Genomic DNA, 17,572 nt, shown 5'->3' on the forward strand with positions numbered 1-17,572 from the left:
AAAAAAAAAAAAAAACTTAAAGCAAGTTAAGTATAGAAGAGAACTTCCTCAGTATAACAACAATCATCTTTGAGAAATGTAGTGGTGGAATATTAAATCTTCTTCTCCTAAGGTCATGAAAAACAAAAGACAAGAATGTTTGCTCTCACCCCTTCTATTCAGGGTTATGTTGAAGGTCCCAATCAATGTAACAAAACAATGAGAAATGGCATAAAGATTGGAAAAACTTGGACTTCCTGATTTCAAAACTTAAAACTACAGTAATCAACACAGCTGTACTGCCAAGAACATATATATATCAGTGAGATGTAATTCAGAGTTCATACATTACATTTATAGTCAATTGACTTTTGACAAAGGTGCCAAGAAAATTAAATAGGGGAAAGAATAGTCTTTTCAAAAAATGATGCTGGGAAAATATGGAAAAGAATGAACTTGGACCCCTGTACATATACAAATGTTAAGATGAATCAAAGATCTAAATGTAAGAACTAAAACTAAAACTCAAAAAAAACATAGCCATAAATCTTCATGGCATAGAAATGGTTTCTTGGATGTGACACTGAGAGCACAACCAACCAAAGGAAAAAAATAGATTATACTTCATCAAAATTAAAAATTTTTATGCTTCAAAGAACACTACCAAGAAAGTGGTGCTCCTCTCAGGCCAAGCCTTGGCCCCCAACCTGCCCCGGTACAGATGAAGTGTGAGCACCACATGTGGAAGAAGAGAGAATTCCATAAGTTGGCTGATGCCAAGATATTTCTGAGTAATTGGTGTGTGATATCTGTGTGACTGTGGAGGAAGTGATCGAGGTTTCCCAGCAGGACACCAAGGACTTCTTTTGATTCTGAACCTTAATAAGAAATGTGATATCTCACAGCACAAGGTGCTGGCAGTGTCAGTGTGTCCACAGTCTCTGCCTTATTTTGCTGCTAAATTCTGCCTCAGTGTGATTAATGCATCCAGAAGACTCTGTGTCTTCCTCAAAATATTGGTGTGTGCACTGTCTTTGATACAACAATAGCTGGGGATTTCAGCATCGTGGAGAGTCAGAAAGAATCTGTTCCTCGATGCCACCAGCACAGTGAGGAAGAGCCAGTGTTATCCAAGCACACATCCACCTGTCCAGGCTGGGTCCCATACACGGAACATGTGCTGGGCCACCCTGTTGCTCCCGCCGACCTCTACACCACCAAGTCTCCCCAGCAGATCATAGGCTCTTTGGTGAAGGATTACTTCACCAGACGGTAGAACCTGTCCTCATACAAGATATTGCACATTATTGTGGCATCTGCTATGATAATAAACTGAAGGCCCTCCGAGAAGATTTTCCCATAGCTTCAAATGGTTCCTGCGGTGCTGACTGACTGCATATTAACCTCAAGTGAAATTGTTCAGATAACAGAGCAAAGTGACCTCTTGGTGAAAAGACACTGCCATGTACACTCTGGAGGCCTGAAGGAGAAGGTGAGGCACAGACACCATGACGGAGCCAGCTCCAGCAGGTACCTGGCACACATCTTCAGACACGTGGCCAAGCAGCTGTTTAATGAGGATGTCACCTGCCACACCCTGAAGAACAAAGACTTCCAGAAGGTCACCCTTGAAAAGAATGGGGAGGTTCTGTTATGCTTTGCTGCTGTGTACTGCTTTCAAAACATCCAGGATGTGGTTCTGAAGTTGGAGAAGGGCAAATTGCCATAGCACTTCACGGACCAGTGGATGTTTAAATTACTGAGGCCAAGCCCAGACCAAGGAAGGGCATGCAGAAAATTTGCTGCTGTGTCAGATGGAAGGCAAGTTGCCATACCACTTTGTGGACCAGTGGATGTTTAAATTACTGAGGCCAAGCCCAGACCAAGGATGGGCATGCAGACAAGGTGCTACTGTGTCAGATAGAAGACGTCGACGCTGACATCCCCGTGCAGCCCTCTAGACCAGCGCCCACATGCAGGAGCTATACCAGGAGTGGCTGAACAGGGCCAACTCCCCTGCAGTCCAAGAAGTCCGGCACATAATGTACCAGGCCCAGGGCTCCCTGCCATCACCTGCGACATCAAGTGGTAAAGGTGGAGAAGGCTGGGAGGCAGGTCCTATCAGCTGCCCAAGGAGGGAGGAGCAGCTGAATGTGGGTATAAGAGACACTAGAGGAAAACCACTCCGCTTCTCAGTTACTACTTTGGTTTTCAGAATTCTACCCCCTATTTGTTGGTAGCTCCCTCAGTCAGTTTGATTGGGTGCTATCTTTGTAATACTGTGCAACTGGAATATTTTAACATTAGAGAAGGACTGCCCCAAGTTAAGTATCTTTTTAGTTTAAGACTGAAAAATATCCTGAAGAAAATAATGAAGATAGATTATTTTAGACTTAAAAAAAATCCCAAAAATGTCCTGTAAAGAGCTAAGACCCAGAAGTTCAGATTCATGTGCCTCAGAAGGATTTGATGTGGAAATTAAGACAGGATGCAAGCAGGCAGCAGGAGCTGTGGGGCCACAATCCACGGTCTGTCTGATTTGGCTCTTATTTTTTTTTTTAAGATTTTATTTATTTATTTGACAGAGACAGAGACAGCCAGCGAGAGAGGGAACACAAGCAGGGGGAATGGGAAAGGAAGAAGCAGGCTCATAGCAGAGGAGCCCGATGTGGGACTCGATCCCATAACGCAGGGATCACGCCCTGAGCTGAAGGCAGACGCCCAACTGCTGTGCCACCCAGGCGCCCCCCGGCTCTTATTTTTACCCACTTACATCATTCCTGAAAATGCTTTTGCTAGAACATGAATAAATTGCAACCTTTTGGAATTGGGGGCTCATATACAAATCTGGATTTCCAGCTTTTCTGACAACAGTAGGCTACATTCCTCAGTGCTGTGGTTGCCAGAGTGCAGTAGCAGCCTCCTACTGGGACCAGACCTCTAACTGGGGGACCCTGTGTTGGTGGCTTGGGCCCCAGACTCGCACTTTTACATTCAGCCTTTAAGGTGAACTCACATTGAGGCAGGGGAATTCTGGCAAGGGTGACAGGTATTACCAACAGAAGGATGGAGGATGGAGATGGGCTGCCCTGGTTAGGCCAGGCTGTGGGTTCAGGAGGCAGCTACCTTAATCCCCCCCAGTGAGGTTAGCAGCAATAGACCCTCCTGATCCTGCTGTGGTCCTGCCTCCTCCCTACCTGTGCTTCTTGGGGACTCTGTCATCCTGCAGCCTATGCTGCTCCTGTGAGCACACCTTAAAGAAGTAAGAGAGAAAGCAGTTTATCCACAAAGGGACTAGCAAGGAGCCAGAAATCTGCAGAATCATGGCACTCCACATCAGAACTTGTCCTTGAAATGAAAGACATCTGAGAATGACCTGGTGTTGGTTTTTCAAAGCACTTGGATTTTGTTAACATAAATGATGATGTTCTTAAGCCCTCCATGCTCTAAGCCTTAGCAGGCTCAGTTTCCTTTATCGTGTTCTGTATCATATTGTACCTGTATACCTATCTGACTTGAAACCTAGATATTGTGTGAAATTGTATGTTTTGGGGGCACTTGGCTGGCTCAGTCAGAAGAGCATAAGACTCTTCATCTTGGGGTCATGAGTTCAAGCCCCACATTGGGTGTAGAGATTATTTAAATAAAAACTTTTTTTTAATTGTATGTATTTTTTTTCTTTCAATCTGTTCACAATCAGATTTCATCCTCCACAGTAACTGATATGGAATAAACAGGAAGAATGTGGGGAGAAAAAAGAAAGTGAAAAGACACCCTATAGAATGGGGGAAATATTTGAAAATCATATCTGACAAGAACTTGTATTCAAAATATATAAACAATTCTTACAATTCAGCAATAAAAAGACAAGCTAATTTAAAAATGGACACCTTTGTCCATTTGAAGAGAGATTTCTCTGAAGAAGATATACAAACAGCCAATAAGCACATGAGATGATCAACATCATTTGTCATTAGGGAAATGTAAATCAAAACCATGATGAGACACCATTTTGTACCGATGGCATGGACAATAACAAGCATTAGTGAGAATGTGGAGAAATAGGAACCCTCATACCCCAGTGGTAGGAATGTAAAATTGTGCTTTGGNGTCCTATCAGCTGCCCAAGGAGGGAGGAGCAGCTGAATGTGGGTATAAGAGACACTAGAGGAAAACCACTCCGCTTCTCAGTTACTACTTTGGTTTTCAGAATTCTACCCCCTATTTGTTGGTAGCTCCCTCAGTCAGTTTGATTGGGTGCTATCTTTGTAATACTGTGCAACTGGAATATTTTAACATTAGAGAAGGACTGCCCCAAGTTAAGTATCTTTTTAGTTTAAGACTGAAAAATATCCTGAAGAAAATAATGAAGATAGATTATTTTAGACTTAAAAAAAATCCCAAAAATGTCCTGTAAAGAGCTAAGACCCAGAAGTTCAGATTCATGTGCCTCAGAAGGATTTGATGTGGAAATTAAGACAGGATGCAAGCAGGCAGCAGGAGCTGTGGGGCCACAATCCACGGTCTGTCTGATTTGGCTCTTATTTTTTTTTTTAAAAGATTTTATTTATTTATTTGACAGAGACAGAGACAGCCAGCGAGAGAGGGAACACAAGCAGGGGGAATGGGAAAGGAAGAAGCAGGCTCATAGCAGAGGAGCCCGATGTGGGACTCGATCCCATAACGCAGGGATCACGCCCTGAGCTGAAGGCAGACGCCCAACTGCTGTGCCACCCAGGCGCCCCCCGGCTCTTATTTTTACCCACTTACATCATTCCTGAAAATGTTTTTGCTAGAACATGAATAAATTGCAACCTTTTGGAATTGGGGGCTCATATACAAATCTGGATTTCCAGCTTTTCTGACAACAGTAGGCTACATTCCTCAGTGCTGTGGTTGCCAGAGTGCAGTAGCAGCCTCCTACTGGGACCAGACCTCTAACTGGGGGACCCTGTGTTGGTGGCTTGGGCCCCGGACTCGCACTTTTACATTCAGCCTTTAAGGTGAACTCACATTGAGGCAGGGGAATTCTGGCAAGGGTGACAGGTATTACCAACAGAAGGATGGAGGATGGAGATGGGCTGCCCTGGTTAGGCCAGGCTGTGGGTTCAGGAGGCAGCTACCTTAATCCCCCCCAGTGAGGTTAGCAGCAATAGACCCTCCTGATCCTGCTGTGGTCCTGCCTCCTCCCTACCTGTGCTTCTTGGGGACTCTGTCATCCTGCAGCCTATGCTGCTCCTGTGAGCACACCTTAAAGAAGTAAGAGAGAAAGCAGTTTATCCACAAAGGGACTAGCAAGGAGCCAGAAATCTGCAGAATCATGGCACTCCACATCAGAACTTGTCCTTGAAATGAAAGACATCTGAGAATGACCTGGTGTTGGTTTTTCAAAGCACTTGGATTTTGTTAACATAAATGATGATGTTCTTAAGCCCTCCATGCTCTAAGCCTTAGCAGGCTCAGTTTCCTTTATCGTGTTCTGTATCATATTGTACCTGTATACCTATCTGACTTGAAACCTAGATATTGTGTGAAATTGTATGTTTTGGGGGCACTTGGCTGGCTCAGTCAGAAGAGCATAAGACTCTTCATCTTGGGGTCATGAGTTCAAGCCCCACATTGGGTGTAGAGATTATTTAAATAAAAACTTTTTTTTAATTGTATGTATTTTTTTTCTTTCAATCTGTTCACAATCAGATTTCATCCTCCACAGTAACTGATATGGAATAAACAGGAAGAATGTGGGGAGAAAAAAGAAAGTGAAAAGACACCCTATAGAATGGGGGAAATATTTGAAAATCATATCTGACAAGAACTTGTATTCAAAATATATAAACAATTCTTACAATTCAGCAATAAAAAGACAAGCTAATTTAAAAATGGACACCTTTGTCCATTTGAAGAGAGATTTCTCTGAAGAAGATATACAAACAGCCAATAAGCACATGAGATGATCAACATCATTTGTCATTAGGGAAATGTAAATCAAAACCATGATGAGACACCATTTTGTACCGATGGCATGGACAATAACAAGCATTAGTGAGAATGTGGAGAAATAGGAACCCTCATACCCCAGTGGTAGGAATGTAAAATTGTGCTTTGGAAATGACTTGGCAGTTCCTCAAGAGGTTAAAATATAGAGTTACCATATGATCCAGAAATTCCACTCCTAGGTACATACCCAAGTGAACTGGAAACCTGTGGTCACACAAAAATGTGTATACAAATATTCATAGCAACACTATTCATAATAACTAAAAGGTAGAAACAACCCAAATCGCCATCAACTAATGAATGAATAAACAAAATATGATATATCTATGCAATGGAATATGATTCAGCCAGAAAAATGAACAAAGTGCTGATTCATGCTACCACCTGGATAAATCCTGAACACATTATATGCTAAGTGAAATCTACATGTTGTATGATTCCATTTATATGAAATGTCCAGAATAGGCAAATCCATAGGCATTAAGAAAATAGATTAGTTGTCAGGGGCTGGGGATGGAAATAATGGGGAATAACTTGTCAATGAATACAGGGTTTATATTTGGAGTGATAAAAATATTTTGGAATTAGATAGTGATAAGGTTGTACAGCTTTACAAATATACTAAAAACTACAGAATTATACACTTGAAAAGTGGATTTTATGGTATATGAATTATATCAATAAAAATTTAGAAAGGAATAAGTAAAACTGTAGTCACAGACAACATGATTGTATACATAGAAAAACCTATGTAATACACAAAAGAGCTACTAGAACTAATAATTTAGCAAGTCATAGGATACAGGGCCAATATACAAAAATCAATTCTATACACCAGCAACAAACAATTGGGAAGTGAAATTGAAAATGATACCATTTATAATGTATCCAGAAATATCAGAAACCTAGGAATAAACATGACAAAAGATGTGCAAGACCTCTGTATCGAAACCCACAAAACCTACCTGAGGGAAATTTTAAAAGTCTTAAATAAATGAGAAATATGTCATATTCATGGATGGTAAAACTCTAACATTAAGTTCTCCGTTCTTCCTAAATTGATTCGTAAATTCAACCCAATCCCTATCAAAATTCCAACAGGCTCGCTTTAGTTTTTTGTTTTTTGTTGTTTTTTTTTTTAGACAAAGAGGAGTAATTCTAAAATTTATCTTAAAAGCTGAAGGACCCAGAATAGCCAAAACAATATGTAAAAAGAACAATGTTTGAAGTCTTATACTACCTGATTACAAGATTTCTGGAAAGTTATAGTAAGCAAGATATTGTGTTACTACATAAGGATAGGCTAGTAAATAAACAGATCCAAGTCTACAAATAGAACCCAACATATGTGGTCATTTCATTTTTGGCTTAATGCACTAAAGCAATTAAATGTGAAAGAAAGTTGTTGTTACTGTTATTTTAAAAAATATTGCTAAAACAATTTGATATCTATTTCTTAAAAAAAAAAAAGAACTTAGGCCCTATTTAACTCCCTATACAAAAATTAACTAAAGATGGTTCATAGGCCTAATGTAAAACCCAGATCCATAAAACTTCTGGAAGAAAACGAAGAGCATCTTTATAACTTTGGAGTAGGCAAATATTTCTTCCATGGGACACAAGAGGCACTAATCATAAAAGAAAAATTTGACAAGTTGGACTTCATCAAAACTTGAATTTCTGTTCTTCAAAGACACCATTACACTACAGAACAGGAAACATGCACCACACATGTATCTAGCAAAGGACTTGTATCAAGAATATATAAAGAACTCCTACAAGTTAATAAAAATTAAGTTATGAACAACTGAAGATAATCTCAACAAAGCAGGTATAGAGGGAATGTACCTCAACATTGCCATATATGACAAACCCACAACTAACGTCATACTCAACAGTGAAAAGCTGGAAGATTTTCCTCTAAAATCAGAAACAAAATGCCCACTTTTATTCAACTAGCAATCAGAAAGTCACTAAGTGCACCCATACTCAGAGCAAAGGCAGATATATGATCCTGAGGGATAAATCCAAACTGCAGAAAAGCTTCTATAAGCTGTCAAACAACAAATGGGTTTGTCTACTATGGCAGATAGATGAAAGAAATAATTTCTATAAAACTGAAGGTTTTGATGTTATGGAGCTAACAAAGTTCACATTACAAGTAAGTGGAATAATGGGGTCCTTAGAAACCTAATAGAAAATTGTTGGGGCGCCTGGGTGGCACAGCGGTTAAGCGTCTGCCTTCGGCTCAGGGCGTGATCCCAGCGTTGTGGGATCGAGCCCCACGTCAGGCTCCTCTGCTATGAGCCTGCTTCTTCCTCTCCCACTCCCCCTGCTTGTGTTCCCTCTCTCGCTGGCTGTCTCTATCTCTGTCAAATAAATAAATAAAATCTTTAAAAAAAAAAAAAAAAAAAAGAAAATTGTTTACAAGTTTAAATTTAAATGAGAAAAAGTGAGGATATTTGTTTGGAGTATTGAGCAAGAAAAGAATGCTCTAGGATATGGGAATTCTTTTAATAAAGAGCAGGCATTCCAGTATTCTTTTCACATTTAATGCTTTTTGCCAGAGCCAGAACTAATATAGAGAAGTAAGCGTGTATTTCAGAATGTCAAGGAAAAAAAGTTATATGTCATATGGCTCAGTGGCAGACAAAACTATTTTTGTCTCTTAAAATTTCACATACCTTCTCCTTTTCTCATCTCTCCTCCTCTTCTGTTTCTCTTATCATTCTACTTTTCCTTCTTGTTCTCTTTCATTGCCTTCACTTTTTCTTCTTCCTCAAGATCAGGTTTTTCAACCTTAGTTTCCTTTTTGACTCCCTAAGAAGCCAGTTTAGATATTTTTTTTTCCTAATTGCTCCCTCTGCCCCCCATGAGACCTTAAACCACAGATATCCCATATGTCTGTTTATATACCATGGCTCTTTGGAGGGCCATAAACCATTGTAATAGCTCAGGTTTTTTGCCCATCAAGAATGCATGCTCCATATAACAAGCTCTTTGAGGAGATCATGTTTGGTTTACCACTGTATACTCTCGCGCTTAATGTAATTCTTGGAACATAGTAGGGAATCAATAAATATATTAGATGAATACTCGTTGGGTGAAAAGTGAAAAATGATCTCTGCTACAAATTTATCATCCAACTAAACTAATATTCTTGGATCTTTTTTAGACAATGCTTACCTACTACTGATTAATTAACAATACCTCCACATTCCAAGAATGTCTTCCTGAGACTATATCCTTGTGACTTGATGGAAACTTGGAAAGCGCTCTAATCACAAAAGCAGTGCATTTGCCGCCAGTTCTGAGGGTGGGTTACTTATACAGCTAATTTCATCTATCATAACTGATGTTCTTTTCCTAGCTTCAGTTTCAGACACTGATCACTGCCTAAATTTTTCACTAAATTCTGATGCTATAGAGTGTCTTTGGTACTTGTATTCCACAATTCAAGCTTATCAGTTTCAGTTGAGGTGCAAGAATTAGAGAATGAAATGAAGGTGAAGGCACTGTAGGAGAGGGAGAAAAGAAATAGAGGTCATTAAACTTTTCTGTTTTTTATTATGTGAGAGCTCAGCTAGCTCTAAAATTTGTGCTCTTGATGGTTATGTTCTGAGTGGTTCACAACAAAAGCATTTGGCAATCTGTGGAGATGTAGCTAGTTGCCTCAAGATTAGGGGAACAGTGCTACCAGCATTTGTGGGGTGAGGCCAGGGATGTTAACATCCCGCAATACATGGGACTTTGGTCAGTTCAGGTCCTTGGAAAAGAGGACACCAGGACAGAATCAGATGAGCAAGAGATTTATTAGGGAGAATGGCTGGTAAGAATAAAGGAGAAAGGAAGAAGTAGGCCAGGAGTGCCTGCACACTGACGTAGCTCTGCTACTCATGAAAGGAGAGAGGGAAGGAAGCAAGGTTAAGTAGGAAGAGCCCCAGGCTGCAGTACAGCTCTGAGAAAATCTTGGCCATGCCAATAGGGAACCTCGGAGCAAAAACTGATCCCCATTTGAAGGGTCCCAATATGGGCAGGCATGGCCTGGTTCTAGTACCCTTACTGTGTTCAGCCATTGGTGGAGGGGAAGTTCAAGGAAGGTAAGGCTGTAGCATAAATGCTGTGGTGAATTCCCAAAGTATGACACTAGAAGACTGTCCGCTAATACAAGCCCCACAGCAGGTGCTCAAGGGCGCTTGCTTTCGCTCTCGCTCTCTCTCTCCTTTATAAAGAAAAAAAATAACACTTTTTTTTACCCAGAAATTTTGCCTGTAAAGCAAGAAAACAAGATGATATAAACAAGAACATCATCTGAGACATGCCAAGGTGATGATTTTAACACTTTTCCTTTCTTTTTTTTTCCACCAGGTTAAAGTCGGACACAGAATAAATTTGGGGACACAGGTCTTGAGAGTTGAGATTCAACATGGAAAATAAGATGAACTAACTTCCCAGGCTGCATGATTATTCACATTTCTGATTTGCAATGGGTTTGTTTCTTCTTTTGACCTCAAAGGCTTTGGGGAACTTAGGGAAAACTATACGGCATCTTTTAAGTTCTGCTTATGGCCGTCAAGAGGAATAGCATCAAAATTTAAAAGAGGTGGCACCATCTAGCTTCCAGTGTCAATAATCTTATCACAGATCCACCCCTGTGGTTTCTGTTCAGACTCTGAGGCTCTCACTTCGCTGTCAACTCATTCGCATTCACAGTTTTAGCGTTACAGCTAACCATTTTTTTAGTTGATGGTCTGCAACCCCTTGACTGAGCTATAGGCAGAGTCACTTGGGGGGCGGGGGAGTCTTCACATCATCATTAACAAATGCTTTACTAGTTTCTTTATTTGGCTAGCAGGTGCTTCTGAATAGGCCAGCTTGGGAGGAATTTTCTTGGCATGATTTTTAATTTGTATCTTGATTTTGGGGAGGTAAACTAATGTCATTTTTAATTGCTGCCAGAGGCATTTTGTCAAAGGATTCCTTTTTGGTTCCTTCATCTTCGTCATCTGCTTCATCCTCTTCATAATTATCATTTCCTGATATTTCTGTATGTTTAGAAGAATTTACGTCTATTATTTATTCTCCTCTTCATGATTTCTTCAATCCTATTTTTTCTTTCTAGTCTTTCCAGCAAGTTCTCTCTTAAAAATCTAAGCAGCGTATCCCATGACCACCATAGAATACCCTTTGCACCACACTGATCCATTTCTCCACTCATGTTCGGGGAGCAGCTCCTCTAAAATTCCTCTAGACTTCTCTTCCTGAGCTAAAGCTTAGAAGAAGGAGATTCCTAGGACAAACGACACCCCCATCACTCAGTTGGTCTCAGGGCTGCAACTGCCGCTCCTCCTCCTGCCCCACTCCCCCTTCCAAATCCTACTGTCTTGCACCTGGCACCTCTGCAGATCTTAGTAGCTTGCCTGCGTGTGGCCCAAATCCTTATTCCCAACGAGAATGGATGTTTATTGGCAACTACACCCTTCTCAGGCAGGGATTGCTGCACATGTCCTTCCACAGTTCCAATTACATACCAAGAGACTTCCAAGTGAATCACCTAGGATCCACATATATTTTTCCCTGTCCATCATGTGAAAGCAGCCCTTCCTCTTCCCGTTGATCTAGGTCATTTACCCCTACCAAGATGGGGACTCCTCTTTTTGCCTGCTGGTGGCCAGACACAAAAAGTCCAAAGTACCCAAACAGTAGCTATAGCTTACAGTTCAGCGGGACTCTTGTTGTGTTCCTTGACAAAAATGTACTTCCTGTGGGGACCAGGAATTCTAAACCTGCAAAGCACAGTTCTGAGAACAGGAAACACAATCTCCCAATGACTCACTGAGATGTTAAGTGGGGCCACTTCTGCTCCTTCCACTTTGTTCCTGGACCCACATACTCTTCCTATTAGGGGCAGTGCCAGTCAGAGGTCTCTGATTTGGTGTATATACTGCATCCTGAAGGATGGTATTCAATCCTTGCAGAATATCGCCTCTAAACTGACACTTCAGCTGTGCCTTCAGCAGGTTGTCTAGTGCTCTTATCAGGCTGGCTGCTTCTGGGTAGTGCAGTAGGTGGTACAACCAGTGGATGCCTTGGTCATGAGCTTTGTACCCACATCACCTTTACTGTGAAGTGGTTCCCCTGTTTGGATGCTATGTTGAGTTGAATCCCACGCCAGTGGATATGGCCTTCTGTAAGTTCCTAGATAGTAGCACAGGCTGAGGCTCTGCAGGCAAAATAGGCAAATACTTACCCAGAATAGGTATTTCTCCCTGTGAGGATGAACTACTGGTCACTACAGAATGGAAAGGGCTCAGTGTTGTTGACTTGCCACCAAATGGCTCGTTTATCTCAAGTAAAATGCCTTATCAGGGACTCAGTGTTAGTCTCTATTGCTAGCAAGTTAGACCTCCAGGGATAGAAGCAGCTAGATTGACCTCGGCAAGTGGGAATTCATGCTGTTGGGCTCATGCGTGGCCTCTATCTCTGTAAATATGACCATCCCATTCATGTGCCCATTGTGCCAGTTTTGAGGTAGGCCATGACAAAGCCTGGCTAACATCAACTGGTAGAATCTTTTCATCTCCTTGATTGTTCCATACCCTTTCCAATGTTGGAATCAACATGTGATGCAGAAATCTTTACCCTTTGTGACCCCTCTATTTTGTCTGTCCACATGCCTCTACTCCAGACCTCCCTGTCTCCAATCTTCCAGGCTTTTCCTTCAAAATCCTGACCAGGGGTCCAGGCCATGGCCACTGCCCAGGCAACTGTATGAATTCCCATCACAGGTACTTCTTCTTTCATACAAAGTAGATGACCAACTATACTGCTTGAAGCTCTGCCCACTAGGAAGATTTTCCCTCACTGTTGTCTTTTGGGGACACCACTGAATATGGCTGTAATGTACTGCCATCCATTTTTTAGTTTCCATCCATATACCAAGACAACTCATTCATAATCAAGTTTGAACTTTTTTCTCCTCCCTCAGCTGGCCACACAGCCTGAGGAAGGGGTGCCAGTACAAGCATAGTGGGTCGTATGGGGGTGGGCCTCCTAGCTTATGCAGTTAACCTATCCCTTGGGATTTGATTTTGAATGCGTCATTTCCATATTATGACGAACTGCTGCTGGGCCCATCAACACTATGACAGGGCGTGTGTGACAGGATTCAGCTCATGATGGCACTTCTGGACACATGGTAACTTGATGCCTCATGGTCAAGCTTTCCGCCTCTACTGCGGTCCAGTACCATGCCAGCGGCTGTTTCTTGAGAGGAGTAAAATCTTCTGCTACAGATGGCCTGGCCTTGCTCCAAAATCCCAGAGGACTATATTGTGATTTCCCACTGGGACTTGCTTTGAATTCCACACTGACTGCTGCAGAGCCATTGCCGTTCCAGGTTTCACTTAGAACTAGCTACCTTCCATTACCCCAGGATGTGAGCCAGAGTGGTATTCCGAGGTGTGGAATTTGTGCTTTTGGAACCCAAAGAGGCCCACCAGACACTGTGCTCCATTATAGTAAGAGATGCACGATACAGAAATTTGTCTTTTACTCTGGAGGGGATGTCTCCACATGCCACTGACTATTGGACTTTTAAAAACTTTACCGAATCTTCTCAGGGTTTATCTCCCACCCTCTGGATCTATATATCTTTCCGAGGCCTCTAGCATGCAAGCTATTTCTTGCTCATCCTACTCATCAGTATATTATTGGTATAATATATCAATGTACAGGATACCCAGACAATCCAGATCTCTTCAGACTGTATTACAATAGAGGGCAGAAGATTTAACATAGTCCTTGGACAAAACTGGAAATAAATGACCTCTTCCACATGAATGTGAATTGCTTCTTATCCTTATTTCTGATTGGAATATAAAAGAATGCATTCACCAAATCAGTGGCCACATACCATGTACCTGAGTCCTTATTAATCTGCCCTAGCAATTATAGCAAGTCCAGCCCAGCTTGAGTTGGGACTACCACTTGGTTAAGCTTGCTGTGGTAGTCTACATTCACACTGTAGGATGCACGGTGGCACTAACCACCCCCATCAACCCTGGGACACAATATCATTTTTTATTATGTTAACTGAGGTGGGGAACAATTTCAAGGCTTGTTGGCCTTCCTCACTATGTTAGTTCTTACCTAACAGCCTAAGGACCCAATCCTTCAACTGTCAATTATGTCTTTTGCAATTATATATTCAGGTACCAGGGAAACGACCAGCAGGTGGGTCTGCAGACCCATGTGAATTCTCTGTAAACCAGACTTTAACCAAGACTCTATTAGTTGCTTCTGTAAGCCCTGACTTATAGAACCCAGGCATGATGGTGACACTTTGGATCTCTAGTTATCAAACTCTGCTCAGAACCTAAGTCCAAAGCTCCTTGAAATGACTGGACATTCCCCTTTCCCCATGGTAAGTGTCCTACTTAAGTAAACGCCCTGGGTCCCTTTGGGGAATGAGGGAAAATCATTACAATATATAGTTTCTACAATATTGCAGAGTGTCTCTCCTAGGGATCCCGCCACTTATTTAGTCAGTGGACTCCAGATCTGAAAACTGGCTCAAATTCAGGACCTAAGCAACATATTATGACTTTTTATTGAGATAACTGCCCCTCCATTCTTGCTTGCTTCTGATTATAGATGTTAAGCTGCACCCTTATTAGCTGCCTATCTATTTTGCCCCTAAGGTAAGGTGACCAATTTGTCCCAGTTTTTTTTTTTTTTTAAGTTCCAAGAGAGGTCCTCTTGCTCTCACACTTAGCTTTAACTGTTCATAAACAGCCCCCAATTTCTCATTCTCTTTCCGCAGAGCATCAATACAACTTAGTAATAACTGGCCAACTCTACCGTCTTTTAAGCATTGCTCTCTGAATGTCTTTCAAACACCTGAATCATTATACAGGCAAGGATGTTCCCCACACTAGGAGAAAACTGTAGTTTGTTTTGTTTGCCCTTTACCAATTGTTTTCCTATTTTGAAAAATTACATCAGCAGCAACACTGACTTAATATTTGAATCACCAATTCAATATGCCTACATCTGAATTTGTGCCTATCTCATGTATATATATATGAATATGCTTTCTTAACCTTTACTTCAAAATGTAAATATAAATAAAATCACTAACAATATTCCTTTGAATATTGTTTTCTGATTATGTCTTAAATTATTTTTGACAATTATTATTATTATTTCTCAATTATTATTTCTTAAATTATTTTAAGAATGCGGAATTCTCATACATTGTTGGTGGGAATACAAATGATATAACTTCTATAGGGGGAATTTGGCAATCTAGCAAATCTAGCAAAACTAAAAGTTCATTTACCTTTGACCCAGAATCCAACTTCTAGGAGTCTATCCCAAAGAAAACATGACAAAAATATCAAATTCTGAAAATGCAATGATATTCATTACCACAATATTTATTGTCTATGACTTCTTTCAATCCAGATGTTCATCAGTGGGGGACTGATTTAAATACATTGTAATACATCCACACAGTGGACTATTATGCAGTTATAGAAAGGTAATAACTACATGTATTGTTATGGAATGATCCTAGGACATGTTAAGTTAAAAAAAAATTAAAAGCAAGGTACAGAACAGTGGTATGTAGTGTATTCTTTTTTTTTAAGATTTTATTTATTTTAGAGAGAGCATGAGCATGAGTGGGGAAAGGAGCAGAGGAGAGGGGGGGAGGGGGAATTAATCTCAAGCAGACTCCACAACAAGCATGGAGCCCAATGCAGGGCTTGATCTCATGACCCTGAGATCATGACCTGAACCAAAACCAAGAGCTGGACGCTTAACAGACTGAGCCACCCAGGTGCCCTAGTGTATTCCTTTTATATAAGAAAGGGAAGGACAAAAAAGAACTGCAAGGAAATCCTAAGCTTTCTTCAGTTTCATTTTTATTAATAATACTGATATTGTTGTTTGGAAAATAGTTCTACGCAAATATACAGATAAAGCAAATAAGTGACTACGTTAGTAGCATTAAAAGAACTAAGAATTTTGGGGGTGTCTGGGTGGCTCAGTTGGTTAAGCGTCCGACTCTTGGTTTTGGCTCAGGTCATGATCTCAGGATCATGGGATTGAGCCCTCCCATTGGGCTCTGGGCTCAGCGTGGAGTCTGCTTGAGATTCTCTCTCCCTCTGCCCCTCCCCCCACCCCTTTGAGAGAAAGGTCTCTCTCAAATGAAATAAATAAAATCTTTTAAAAAGAACTAAGAATTTTGGTGTTAGAGGAAAGATATACAAATATAAAATCAAAGAGGAGTAATAGTTCTGTAATCTTACATTTAAATTAGAAGCATTCATATGTTAAGATGTAATTTCCTCTTTTAAAATACGTATTTCCTAGCTCTTTTCACTAAAAAAGCCTATTTCAATGAGCCCTCCCACCACGCAGGTTATGATTTAAAAACTATTTCCCTGTAAAAGGAACTCAAGAATAGCAAAATATGCCACCCCAAAATATGCCACTTAAGAATAAGGATAATTTTGAGCTGAAGACAACTGAGAAAAAGGAGATGTAAGAAAAGCGCTCTGCTCTTTCCCTATTTGCCTGATAGCAGGACATAAACTTGTAAAGGTGTCCCCTCCCTCCCCTCTCTACAAGGAAAGGCATCAGTTAATCATCGGAGACAACTCCAGACCTTTATCAGCCCAAAGAAGGCACCAAAAGTATCATATAGAACAATCCCTGCTAAAACAAGCCCTTAACTACCATTAGCTTCCCCATAAATACCTGCCCACAATTTGCCACTCTTAGAAGCTCAAAGTCCTTTTTCCTTTGTCTGGTCACTTCCCTGTAAAATTATTGTTCTTTGCTAAGATGCTATATATGAACTCAAATTCTAACCAATCCTTTTGAGTCACTCATCACTGAGTACTCCCATTGAGGATGGATGTGTGATGCACAAATAAACTTGTCTTACTCTTGCTAATTTTTGCCTAAATTTGCAGGGCCTCAGCCAATAAACCTAAGATGAGTAGAGGAAAGTCCTTCTCTACAGAACCAAGGCTCCTTTGAGAAATAGTTGACTCTAGGGTTGGGGGAAATAAAAGATGAACCTGAAATATCTTTTCATACCCAAAAGCAAGGAAGACAGCAAAGACTATTAAAGTTGTATCAGAAGAACTCAGGAGCCAACTTGAAGAGGCTCCTTCTGACCAAAAAAATGAGCCAATTTAATCATAATGAATAATGACTGAAGTAAATTAAAAATATCAAATGTATTAAATCCATAAGCACATGATATTCAAAAGTAAAAATTTATGGTACAAATTTATTTGAAGACTAGTTTATAAAGTAAAAGGAATTAAACTGAGCATTTACACTGCCTTTCCTTGAAAATTATATTCCCTACACAAATATTTGAAGAGGGACACATGGGTGGCACAGTCAATTAAGCGTCTGACTCTTGTTTCAGCTCAGGTTGTGATCTCAGAGTTATGGGATTGAGTCTCCTGTGGGGCTCTGCACTCAGCTCGAGTCTGCTTAGGTTTCTTTCTCCCTCTCCCTCTTCCCCTCCCCCTGCACTATTTCTCTAAAATAAGTAAATCTTTATAAAAAT

General features: G+C 40.7%; 2 pseudogenes; both read left to right on the forward strand.

Annotated features, from left to right (window-relative positions):
* LOC117796302 overlaps positions 1-704 on the forward strand; it is a 9,002-nt pseudogene extending 8,298 nt beyond the window's left edge.
* A 14-nt stretch (positions 705-718) lies between these two features.
* Positions 719-17,572, forward strand: part of LOC100475324 — a 75,001-nt pseudogene continuing 58,147 nt past the window's right edge.

This window comes from Ailuropoda melanoleuca, chromosome 15 (assembly GCF_002007445.2).
Source record: "Ailuropoda melanoleuca isolate Jingjing chromosome 15, ASM200744v2, whole genome shotgun sequence".
Taxonomy (NCBI): domain Eukaryota; kingdom Metazoa; phylum Chordata; class Mammalia; order Carnivora; family Ursidae; genus Ailuropoda; species Ailuropoda melanoleuca.